Below are 12,525 nucleotides of genomic sequence, written 5' to 3'. Positions count from 1 at the left end.
CAGCGTTTCTTTTTTCTTCTTGGCCTCTGAATTTGGGAAGCGTTTGTCAGCCTAGTGGTTCTTCCACCATTATCCCATCCTGTCCTTGCCTGTGCAAACTCTTCTTGAACACATGAGACCAACCCTTCCATTGGACATATCCAACCAAGTCTCAACCAAGTCTCAGCTCACCATCTTTACAAACTGGCTTAAAACCAAAAATATTTGTGTGTCAGGCAAAGCAAAAAACACCCTAATTTAACCATTAAACAAGTAACTGTCATTAGTACACGTTGAATCTAGGACCGACTGACCCCTTAAACATGTCACTGCTATTAATACTCTTGGGTCATAGACGCTACTGACCACTTACACCTCACGGTCATTGCCTTATTTGATAGATGGAAACTGATTTCCCTGCCCTCCTTGATTTAGAGATCCTATTTTCTGGATACAGGGAGGTACAAACGATTACACTAGCACAGGCCTGCACAACTCGTAAAGTGAGAAGGGCCGAACTGCTCCAAGGAAAAAAAAATTGGGCCGCACGGGTAAAATCATCATCATCATCATCATCTCTCCTCCAGCACCTCATCATCATCCTCATATATCTCCCCCAGCACCCCTCATCATCATCCTCATATCTCCCCCAGCACCCTTCATCATCATCCTCATATCTCCCCCAGAACTCCTCACTATCAACCTTTACGATACCCCACATCTCTCCCCCTCACCCACACACATAATACTCCCCCTCCACATCAAACACAATACACCCCTGCACACATCCCTCTCCCCCCCTGCACCTCACATCCCTCTCCCACCTGCACACTACACACATCCCTCTCCCCCCTGCACACCACACACATCCCACCCCCCCCCCCCTGCACCTCCCATCCCTCTCCCCCCCTGCACCTCCCATCCCTCTCCCCCCCCTGCACCTCACATCACTCTCCCCCCCTGCACCTCACAAGGAAAACAGAGTCGGGCCGCATGGGTAAAACAGCATTTATTATTCTAAATAACACATTTATTTACGATATTTACTTGAAACAAAATTACATTTAAAATACTTTAATTCAAATTAACTAATTTCCTAATCATCCCATGTCACTAGCCTCCCCCCCCCAAGTCAGCATCCCATGTCAGCAGCCCCCCTCCCCAAGTCAGCATCCCATGTCAGCAGCCAGCCCCCAAGTCAGCATCCCCCCCCAAGTCAGCATCCCATGTCAGCAGCCCCCCTCCCCAAGCCCCCCGCATGAATGAACTACCCCCCCCCCCCCCATGCCTACCTGATGTTAGCGGCGGCAACAGAGGAGGAGGTGGTGGGTGGTGGATGGCGGCGGCGGCAACAACTAAAACTAAGGCTGCGGTCCCAGTGATCACTGTGACACGCGCGTCCGGCGGGGGGGGGGGGCGCTTGCACAGCGCTACCCGCGATCTGTGGTCTTTAGGGAGAAAGGGAGATTGCGATGGGAGGGGGCGTTGTCGGGGTTTTGCCGGGGCGTGGTCATGACCTGACGCGGCTGGTTCGCCCTCATTGGGTGAACCGCCGGCGGGGGCGTGGCCACGCCTCCGTCGCCAGTTCTGAACTCAATTCCATTGAGTTAAAAAAAAACTGCGAGTACAGCGCGGCTGCACCTTCAGCGGGAAGGTGGGTACTGGGCCCAGCCTCATTGAGGAGCGGTGCTTACACACACAGCGCACGCCAAAGTGTGCGCTGTAGCAGTGACTGGGACCGCAGCCTAATGGTGGCAGGGTGAAGCGTGGGGGAAGCGCGCTCTAGCAGCAGACCCGGAAGTTCCGGGTCGCGCTACCCTGCTACAGCGCGTCCCCCTCTTTGAGCGCGTCCCCCTGCTGGAGCAGGCTGAGGGGGAAGGGGGGTTAGGGGGATTAGGAGAGCGCGCGCATTCACACAGATTGCTGGAGTGCGCTCCTTCTTTCCATACCAGGGAAGGAGGGGGGTGTTGAAGGGGGTCTGTCGTGGGCCGCACGGGGTGCCCCGGCGGGCTGCATGCGGCCCGCGGGCCGTATGTTGTGCAGGCCTGATTTAGCCTTATGTCTACCCCAAGTGTAACACCCCTTTGAACACAGCTAAGTATATTGATGGACATGCCCTCCAGCCAATGACTCTGAGCCAAGGAAGGGGCTGAGATGATAGGATACCAAGAAGGAGAGAGATAGGGAGAGAGGAGCACGTGATCAAGGGAGAGACCCGTGAGAAGAGAGAGAGAGAACCTGCCCCGAGGAGTCTGGTGAGTGATAAAGCGGGGTGGCATAGCCTTCCTAGCCTGTCGGAGCAGCACGTACCAGAGATAGCAGGTATGATCCAGGTGGGCACATCGTCTGAGTAAAGGAACCTGTGTACGCTGGTGTCCCCAAGCTGTGAGTAGACCAAGTGGAAACACTCCCAGGGGATCGCCCCTATGACACTTCAGTACCCTTTTTCACCGTACCCAGCTACCACCATTCTTTGTGAAGTATCAGGCCTGCACCTATTAACACACCTACACTTCTACATGAGCTCCAACGCTGTTCCGGCACCAACAGTGGCTGGTTACTTAGCATCTGGGCCACAGGGACTGAGTGAAAGACAATTATCCATAAGATTGTGATACAATTACTATCTCTAGGTGCTGGAATAGGGCAGCTATGAGACTTTCCGGTGTACAGAGAGTTAATTTCCCCTAGAGTAGCTAGTTCAGCTGCAGATAATCAGGATGAGCTGCTGAATGAAGGAAATGTTTTAAGGCAGACACAAGGAACTGCCATGCTGAGAGAGACCTCTGTTCCCAGAGAACAAATGCATTGCCGCCTATAGTAAGCGTGACACGACGGAGCGACGGCTTGGTCACGATCGCTGGATGTCATGTCAATTTGATTTTACCAGCGACCGCAGCCTGACGTCGCCGGCACTATAAGCGTAGCCTAAGTCTCCTAAGAGGATTAGGCGTTTATTTTATGATTTGTTTTGACTTAAAGGGACGGTGGGCCTGTTAGTGTATGATTTAACCCTGTAAATAAACCCCATATAGAGAAATACTACATTTCCTGTCTTAATCTGGAACATAACATCCTACGCTGTGACGGAGACATCACAATTGCCATAAGTATTGTTCATAGTCCTCCGATTCTGAGGGCCACTGTATGTGGTTTTTGTGCTCCTTATATATAAAGTATTGTTATTCAACAGATAAGTGTCCCGATGCGGTGTCTGTACCCAGCCTGTTTCCTCGCCGGCTCATTATACTGTCTCGGGTACAGGGGCGGTGGTCTCAGGCCTGCACCCTAGTATATAAATATAAATACATCTAGGGAAGTAAAGAGAGGTTGCTCAAGCATATTTTAATTCCCTTAATGTATTAGCCCCTTCCACTTCTGCTGCTATTCCCCAAATCCGCCACGCTTTCCGTGAATAAATACTTCCCCTCACATTCCACTTCTCTTTCTCTGAAACTTGCTACCCTTTATGTATTTGAAAGTTTCAGTCATATCCCCAGCCTCCTTTCGTACACCTTTTTGAAGAGCCTCCACCAATGTGAATTGTCTAACTCCAAGCAACGGCTTATAACTCGCCTCAAATGGCTGCTCCATTGGACTCAGTGCAACCTTTCTTACACTATTAAGGCTGCGTCCCTGCTAGCGCTGATCGGGCGGCGGTTACTTACATATATAGATATATGTAAGTCCCCGCTCACGCTGTGCGCGCGCGCGCTCGTGCGCAGGCACACACGCTCACCCGCGCTCGGGTAAACAAAAAAATTATACTTTCCAGCGCGCTCAATGCCCTTCCCCCCCCCCCGCCCAGTGCGCGGCTAAATGCAGGACACCCGGCGTTCATGCTTGGAGTGCTCTCCAAGCATGAGCGCGCTCAGCGCCAGCGGGGACTGCGCCTAATAGTATCATGTCTTGTATATTCCATTGAATTTGTTGCTGTTAGGAGGACAGGTTTGTTTGTCTACATGAGATAAATGTAAAAATAAATAATACATACGTTAAACTATAAAACAGCATTACAAAAATACCTGAAAGAGAGACATGTTTACGTGTTTCCACTTTATTGCATATTCAATAAAGATTGCAGATGGGATTTGATGCTCTGACTTTGCTTCATTATATTAATTAACCCATTTTCATTAAAGCTTCTCAATCTGTGGTCTTTATTTATTTATTTTGCAGTTTTGTATTAGGGTACAGAGAAATGACACGGGAACCATTGGGGCACACAATGCATAAATAAAGACACAAAACAACACAATGTACCGGCGCCTAGATGAATGACCCATACAACCCCAAGGTGATCACTGACCAATTGGTGATAAAGTCCTTAGTGTCCAAACAATATCCAGATGGATCTTGATGGAAGTCTCATAGCATGTGGGGATAAACAAAATTCATAGTGCAACACTGACATAAAACAGAAACACTGACCACAAACAGCACACAAACCAACACAAATCACAGAATAGCTGAAAAATGAACTTGTGCTATTTAATAAAATAATACACAGGCAAAACCAATGTCTAAAAAAGAACACAAGCTGGGGGGATCTCGCCCGGAAGATGTAAAACTGGAATCCTACTCATGACAATGTGATAATAAACTTGCGTGATCAGCAGCTCTGTCTCTCTCTTGGTGCAAGATCCCGAAGAGGGGATTCCACGAGGTACTTCCAAGCCCCGGACACCGCTGTCACGTTCACTGCTGCTTCGGTCTCAGGCCCGCTGGTCTCGTCGCGTTCAGATGACGTGGCTGTAGCATGCGCCGTCGCCGGGAGTCCCAGTATAGCACTGCAAGCTCGGCACTTAGCCGGAGACCTCTCAAAGCTCCACAGATGCTCGTTGGAGGGATAAAAAGCTGCAGAAAGTCCACACCAGCGTTCTCTATAGTTGCAAAGAAACATCCTACACGTTTCGTGACGCTAGTCACTTCGTCAGGGGCATGATGGGTAATGGGAGTATACACACACATATATACTCATGCAAACTAGCAGTTAAAACAATGACTAATCAATCAATAATTGAACCAATAAACAAAACCAGTTGCTGCTATTCTGTTAGGACAAAGCACATAATCACAACACACATTGGCATGAATTACAGTAAACATGCATTTGACAAAAAAAAATGTGTCGGTGTAACATCTCAAGGTGTAATGCTTGAATGGGACCCACATTTCTAGGTGTGTCAGTGCAGAAAGACATCTAAACCCAAAATAAATACACATTTAAACTACCACTGAACTTTCTAGGATACATGCAATTCCATAGTTATATAAAAGTGTGGAATTACACTAAATACCTGGTCTGTATGTGTAAAACACACAACAAACATTACATTGGATATTCATTGCACTCCAAAGAAATGAATTGTAACAGGGGAGTTATCCCTGTTCAGGAAATATGCCTCTAATCCAGCAGTGTGGTGGTTAACTGCTGGTAGTCAATTAACCAACACCACCTGGCTGATTAGATTTCTTAGAAAACCCTGTCTTTAAGAACGGAAGGGAGATTTCATGAGTCTCTCAAGTTGTGGGACTGACCATAGGAACAGATGTCTTGAGCCTGCCAGAAGAAACTGCACGCTGCTTGCAAGACACAGGGGAAAGCACTTCTGAACCTGAATGCTGATATAGCCTGAGGAAAAAGGCAGCAACCCAGGAACAGAGAAGACTTTCCCTCCAACTACAAGAAAACAGATAAGACTTTCCTTTATAAGACTTTTTGTATATCTGCACATATCAAGATATATGTTTGGGGCTGGGAGACATGCTAATCTAAAGGGAGTTGTGGAATGCATAGGATTCACTAGAAATACTCCCAAGTGGAACATAAGCTTTGTTTGACCCTTTATTTGCATATGTTTGGATGATTTTCTTATGTTAAAGAAACAGGCGCAATAAAAGCCTTATTTAATTTCACCTTAAAAAAGTCTCCATTGCATACCTCTGCGCATGTCCTCCTACATGAATGAAGTGAATTGGAATGAAATAATGTAAAGCAAAAACAAAAAGAGAGACAGATCAGCCAGTCAGAAAAGCCCCAAGGTCAAACTCAATGTTCAGACAATGAGGGGACAATGTCTTTAACTCGTAAATCCAATACGATTCACGTTTGCTGATCCCATTCAACTAATCACCACCTCTTCAGTTGCCTGAATACATTTCAATAGCTTGGCACACCAGGCCTTTGGGGTTTTGCCGATGGTGCACCAAAAAATGATGTGACACACTATGAGTAGTGAGACCCCTTTTTATGTTATATACGTGCTCATAGAGGCGCCTTTGATACGATCTCCCTGTTCGTCCTACGTATTGTAGTCCGCAGGGACATCGTAGCAAATAGATAACAAATGTAGAATGACAATGTATGTGTGAGCGAATATTGTACACTTGATGTGTAACACTCGATATAAAACTGGTCTGGTTTTTACTATATTTACAAGCTGTATATGTTGTACAGGTCAAAAAACCTTTGCTTTTACATATTTGGCCTAGTTCAGTACGCACAATAGGACAGCTGGGGGCCAGTCTAGATTTCAAATTGGTTGCGTTTTTGAAAACGGTGGGAGGTTTAGGAGGGAGAATCTGTACAAGGTCAGTATCCCTCAATAATATTGGCCAGTGCTTGCACAAGACCTGCCTGATTTTAGGGGCCATAGAATTGTGTTGAGTAATGAAAGAGACCGAATTGTTGGATCTTAAATCAGGTTTATCCTTCTTATAGAAAAGGAATTACCCGGGCGCTAACTCCTGGACGTAGGTGACGTATATAGAATGGAAGATGTAAAAAAGTGTAAAAATGAAATACAGAAAGATACTACCTGACCAGGGCCTGCAGGGTGCCCCCAGAAAAATAGGTCCCCTCCTGAGGCTCAACCCCAAAACAGGATCTATTTCGGATCCTCAGTACATAAAGAAAAGACAGAAAATAGGGGAGCACCAAATGAGCATAGAGTATTACACAGTATTACGTATGTGGTATAATGAACATGTAATCATGCAGTGAAAATGTCCTGACTTTGATTGCAAGGCATGAGCTGTAAGTATGATGCACGGCCTAAACCCGCTGCTTAATCATATAACCAAATGAGATGGGGTTGATGAAAAAACCAACAATTATAGAGCCTGACGAAGCCTCAGTCTGAGGCGAAACGCGTAGCTCGTATTGTCCTAATACAGCTTCCGTGGGAAGAAGCAGCCGTGATGTCCGCCTGGATCCCGGACGCGGAGGAAGGGCACCATCCTAAAGTTACCACGAACGCGGTGTCACTAAGAAGTGTCCCAGACTCCTGGATATAGTAATCTTTGTCCAACACCACTACCCCCCGCCCCCTTCCCTTGTCTGCTTGTTTGATCACAATAGATTGATTCATCTTCAGTTGCACTAGTGCCAGTTTTTCTCGATGGCTCATTTTATCTTTATAAATCTTACAATTGCGCCTGGATGGTTCTAAATCATGTGTGACCATCTCTGTGAAGGGCTTAGCAAAGTGTCCCTGTGAGTGCCTTGGGTAAAACGTGGAAGTCTTTCTAAAGGTTCTTGGTGGGGCCACAGCACCTACGTTGGTGGTAGTTTGTGGGGTTTGGTTACTCGCACTACTAATGGCATTGTTTAAGAAATATTTTTTCAACGCCAGCTTCCTTGCAAATTTTTGCACATCGATGTAAAGATTGACGCTGTTTGGCTCACAGACAGGTGCAACAGTTAGGCCTTTACCCAGCACCTTTTTCTCAACATCAGACAGTTCATATTCGCTGATGTTGAAAATATTCTGATATTTCACGATCTTCCCCGAAGTTACTCCAAGTCTTCTATTTCCCCCTCTTCTTCCTCTAAAACGCTTTTTCTCTTGTTTGTGTTGCTTAGCAACAAAGCGTCTAAGGGGGGGGGGGGTTTAACACTTTCGTGACCTTCACCTCGGGGAAGATATGTTCCCTTTCTTTGCGTCACTCAAAAAAGAGAGCGACTGCTTAATTCCCTGTGATGGTAATGATTCATAGCTGCTGATTTCCTCCTCCTCATCTACTTCTCTCTCTGATAATACCTGAAATTGATTAGTGACAGTGGTGATAGCTGACGTCCAGTTTAATGGATGAGTAGTGGTTCTAGGTTTGTTGGAGCGTTGGGTAATGAATTGCTGCTTATTGCGGAAAGGTATTTTGGACTGTGTGCTGGGAGTACAGGAAATGTGCTGAGGTGGGGTTTGGACTTGGGGATGGCCTCTTTGTGATTTCTCCTTAGGGTAACGTGTGTTCCTACTGGTAGAACGTGTTTTTTTTTTGTCCTCTCGTGCCCTGCCATTACTAGTTGACTCATTGGTGAATTTACTGCAATTCCTATAACTCCCAGATTCATAGTCCATTTTGTCTCTGATGAATTTTTTCTGTTTTGTTAAGACAATATCCTGCTCAAGCTTGTCCAATATTTTCTTAATGCTATGGTTATATTTCTAAAAGTTCATTGTTATCCTTAAATGGATCAAGTTGTATCTGAATTTCAGACATTTTTGGATCTATTATAACCAAAGACTGTCTGCGATGAGACACCAATAATTCCATTAGAGCCATGGAACATTGGTCCAGAATTCCATTCCACTCAAGCATAAGCACTCCATTGCTAGCATCTATAGCAGGTGATATGAACATTCTTAAGCCACGTGGGATACGTTTAGGCTCCAAATATTTATTTCGAGCCGTGGCCTCCCACAGCTGACGAGTCTCACTCACTAGTAATTTTTCCAGTTTTTGTACTAACGGCCGAAAATCACCCGTAGTTGTTTCTGTTACAGAGACTGACACCGGATCGTCAAATATCTGGTCAGCATTATAATTCCGGTGTGTGCGTGGATGGAACAAAGTGTCCATATTTAAAAATATATAAGTGCAAAATTAATGAAATGTGTTTCACCACTTGAAAAGAATAGCAGCAAAAGGTTTTGTTAATTGGTTCAATTATTGATTGATTAGTCATTGTTTTAACTGCTAGTTTGCATGAGAATATATGTGTGTGTATACTCCCATTACCCATCATGCCCCTGACGAAGTGACTAGCGTCACAAAACGTGTAGGATGTTTTTTGCAACTATAGAGAACACTAGTGTGGACTTTCTGCAGATTTTTATCCCTCCAACGAGCATCTGTGGAGCTTTGAGAGGTCTCCGGCTAAGTGCCGAGCTTGCAGTGCTATACTGGGACTCCCGGCGACGGCGCATGCTCCAGCCACGTCATCTGAACGCGACGAGATCAGCGGGCCTGAGACCGAAGCAGCAGTGAACGTGACAGCGGTGTCCGGGGCTTGGAAGTACCTCGTGGAATCCCCTCTTCGGGATCTTGCACCAAGAGAGAGACAGAGCTGCTGATCACGCAAGTTTATTATCACATTGCAAGGTAGAAGATCACCCTAGATGGGGAAAAAAATGGCGGTGCACAGCGTGCCAACAGATGCCTCATGCGTTCCAGAAGCAGGAAGAATAGCGGAAGCTGGTTGTCAATTTCCATGCAAAAAAGTTTAATCCACAGCAGTGAACAGCAAAGACAAATAGTTAAAAAGAAAAAATCATCTTAAGAAAGGACTCTGACGCGTTTCGTGCATCCACTGCACTTTGTTAACTATTTCGATCAGGTGACAGGCAGTTCGTCAAACTTATTTTTACATTTTGGTTACACCTACATTATCGGTAATATATGTTTTATGTAATGTCAATAAAGGTTATATTTTATATGTAAGTGGTGTGCATTTAAGTGAATTCTCTACTGAGTGCACCGTCTTGTGTGCTCATCATTTCTTCTGATTCACTTCAGTTCACAGTTTGCACCCACCTGTTAATTATCGATTATTTTTCAATTAATTAGTATGGTTTTCAGTTGATCACTCCCTATTTCCCTTTTTCTCTAGTATCAAGTTAACTATTTATTTTCAAGCATTACCGCTCCCATCAAATTTCTTATTTCATAAACAAAGACAATATCAAACTTACATTATGCTTTTTCTGGTGTACTTTGATGGAGTAAATCAAAATCCGGACATTTCACAATGTAAATAAATGAGAATGAATGAGATGAATAAAACTAATAGGTGGGGGGGGGGGGAAGGGTGTGGCGGGAGGGGGGAGAGGAAAGGGTGAGGGGGGAGAGGGAAGGGGGAAAGGGTGAGGGGGGAGAGGGAAGGGGGAAAGGGTGAGGGGGGAGAGGGAAAGGGGAAAGGGTGAGGGGGGAGAGGGAAGGGGGGAAGGGTGTGGCGGGAGAGGGGGGATGGGGAAAGGGGGTGGGAGGGGAGGGGAGAAGGGGTGGGGGGAGGGGAGACGGGGTGGGAGGAGGTCGGATGGGGTGGAGAGAGGGGGAAGGGGGAGGGGGAAGAGGTGGGGAGAGGGGGGAAGGGGTGGGTGGAGGGGGAGGGGGGAAGGGGGTGGGTGGAGGGGGAGAGGGGAAGGGGGTGGGTGCAGGGGGAGAGGGGAAGGGGGTGGGTGGAGGGGGAAAGGGAGTCACCTTAGTTCTTCCGCAGATTTAACTATTTTTTTGGGAGGGGGGGGGGGAAGGAGGCCGCGTTCTGTACTTTGTGCTTCTGATCCTTCTGCTGGGGGAAGCCCCCTCCAGATCTTTTTTTTTTATTATTATTATCATCAAAAATTAACAATATTTCAACACTGTATGATTTACCTTTTTTGTGATAGGTGTAAATATAACACGTAGAATCCATGGATGTCACTGTCTGTGTGCGTATAGGGGAGGCAGCCTCTGTTTTGCTATACACTGATGACCCCACTGATAACAATAGGATTAAACAGTGAAATTTATAATGGAGCTTAGGGGAAAATAAAACTTCTATTATATTGTTATTACACATTGCAGGGACTCTCCTTCCTTCCTCTAGGCTGTCATATAAAGCAATTGATTCTGTGTTGCTTTAGATTTCATCACAAACTTAGATATATATATATATATAATAGTGGCAAAACCCAAAGGAAATACTGAAGCATTTTAATACATCATGATAGAACAGACAGCAGGGATCTCCTTCCCGGGTATATATAAAAGCTGTATACTGTACTAGCTGATATATCCGGGCACTGTATATCAAATCAAAGAAAGTCCTATTGCAGATGTGATGGAGGGTCAATGCATACAACGGAATCACTTTCCTTACACTCATCTCAAGGATAGATAGATCATTGATAGATTGATCAGGGGGGCTCAACTCCAGTCCTCAAGCCCCCCGAACAGGTCAGGTTTTAAGGATATCCCTGCTTCAGTACAGGTGCCTCAGTCCGTCCCTGCTTCTTCAACTGAGCCTCTGATTGAGCCACCTGTGCTGAAGCAGGAATATCATGAAAACATGACCTGCTGAGATGGCTTGAGGAGTGGCGTTGGGGCCCCCCTGAGATAGATGATATACAAATGTAGCAGGTACTACCTCTCCTGGTAACGCAATGCTTTGTGTTTACGCTGGTGTGTTATAGGACAGTGGTGCTTTTAAAAACAACAGTTAGAGATAACACGTGCACTACTTAGCACGTTATTTTGTGCGGTATTTCTCGTTAACGGACAATAAGAGCCGCTACATTTGTATATACACGACCAGATAGGTGGGAAACCCAGGCTGTGCTGAAACCTGTGTAATACGGCTGGCGTATGCTTATAGGGGTCCATGTTAAAATAGATATAACCCCCCCTTCTAAATGGTTACTAGCAGTGTTGGTGTAGGCTAGGCCCGACCTGGGTTGCTGTGGTGATCCAGACATAACACAGCGGTAATTAAAGGAGGAGAGCCGGTTCTGGAAGGTTAGGTTCCAGGAGGACATGAGGAGAGGCGCCTCAGGGAGAGAAGACCCCCATATTCCAGAACAGTTGCTAAGTGAAACGGCATGCGCCAGGAGGACCTCAGTAAAGAGGAGTCCGGGATGCCGGCGGATCGGCTCAAACCGCGGACCTAGATAGACATTCCTCTCAGGCTGAAGTGGGAGTAACCATAACAGCTAAAGGTATTGGGTTACGTATACAGAATCCTCTAGGATCCCCAATGGGTCTAGTATTACCGCGATAATGAGGAAAGAGGTTCCACAACTATTAGAAAGGGGCCCCCCTGGCTCTTTTTACAGTAAAGGAATAAGATAAGTACCTTCACCTAAGTGTTAAGAGTGGGCACAGATGGAAGAGAAGTATTCATGTATGTGTTTGTATAAAACCTGTCAAGATATAGATGAGCAGTCCTTGAGTTTGGGGACACGAACAAATGACGGTCTTACTATAAAAGTTCCTGGCGCCCATTATTTCACAACTTTGCTACCTCCTCGACCAGCCGCCTGAATTCCAGCACCGCGAGTCAAGGTAACCCATACGGAGTCGCCATATCCACCCCACCCCGATGTAACCTCCCTTAGAAGCCGGGCAGGGAGTCTTACATGGACATCAAGCAAAAGGCGACACACTGGGCACCTTTGCATGCCATTACCCAGAACCTCTGGCTGCAGTGGAAGCATTGTATGCTAAGAGACAATAGGGAAAGGAAGGGTCGCAGACCTGTCTGAGATGCTCACAAGCGGAATTTGT

The sequence above is a fragment of the Ascaphus truei genome, chromosome 11, assembly GCF_040206685.1.
Source record: "Ascaphus truei isolate aAscTru1 chromosome 11, aAscTru1.hap1, whole genome shotgun sequence".
NCBI classification, from domain to species: Eukaryota; Metazoa; Chordata; class Amphibia; order Anura; family Ascaphidae; genus Ascaphus; species Ascaphus truei.
This window is presented reverse-complemented; position numbering follows the sequence as displayed.